Here is an 828-nt window from a genome sequence, read left to right as displayed (position 1 = left end):
CTCCTCATGAGATTCAAGTCTTGCAACCTCTAACAAGTTTTCTTCCAGTATTTGCCATTTACTGAGCTTTGTCATAGGGGCGGTATGTTTAGTGTGTTGTCAAGTGCTAATTTTTGCTCACACAGGGCAGAAAGTTCATTTTTTGAATAATCTCTCCAAAGCATCTTGTTTCGTATGATTACCAAGTCCTCTACATCGATTCTAGCAGATTCGAATCAGATTTGTAATTGATTTCTTTCAACAACTTTCTTCTAGGCACCTTTTGTTATTAGTAACCCAAAAGCTCAAACATCCTATTTGTTTCCTAACCGTTTCAACAACATGAGCAATAATTATACACAACTATACTTTGGAAATGACTTTATATGCCCATGTGCCGTCATTTCTAACTACAACATTTTTATTTCTTATTGTCTGAGAAACCAGTGAAATTAAATGATGGATTCAGTGAGAAATTAAAGCCTCCACAGCGGTTTTATTTATTCTAAAGCACTTATTGGATAAGAAAAAATGATTTAATAGCATATCAGTATGTCAGCCCATTGTAGGCTGACGTACTGTGGGGGTCAGTTCCTCTAAAGTGCTGTCTAATGTCTTGGCCGCGATCCAAGGCTTTCTGGACCACATCTGAGCCAGCAGACAGAAAGGAACCACTTTGTTACATCACTTTATACACTCTTAAGCCTTGCTGTTACCTATGCAATACCTCTCCGGGAATGTTTTCATTTGAATAAAAAATCTGTCGTCTCAGTCAGGAAAAAAAAAAATCTGCTTTTGAACAAAACAAACTCTCTCTCTCTCTCTCTCTCTCTCTCTCTCTCTCTCTCT

Source organism: Poecilia formosa, unplaced genomic scaffold (genome assembly GCF_000485575.1).
Source record: "Poecilia formosa unplaced genomic scaffold, Poecilia_formosa-5.1.2 Scaffold86, whole genome shotgun sequence".
NCBI classification, from domain to species: Eukaryota; Metazoa; Chordata; class Actinopteri; order Cyprinodontiformes; family Poeciliidae; genus Poecilia; species Poecilia formosa.
Note: the sequence above shows the minus strand (reverse complement) of the source record.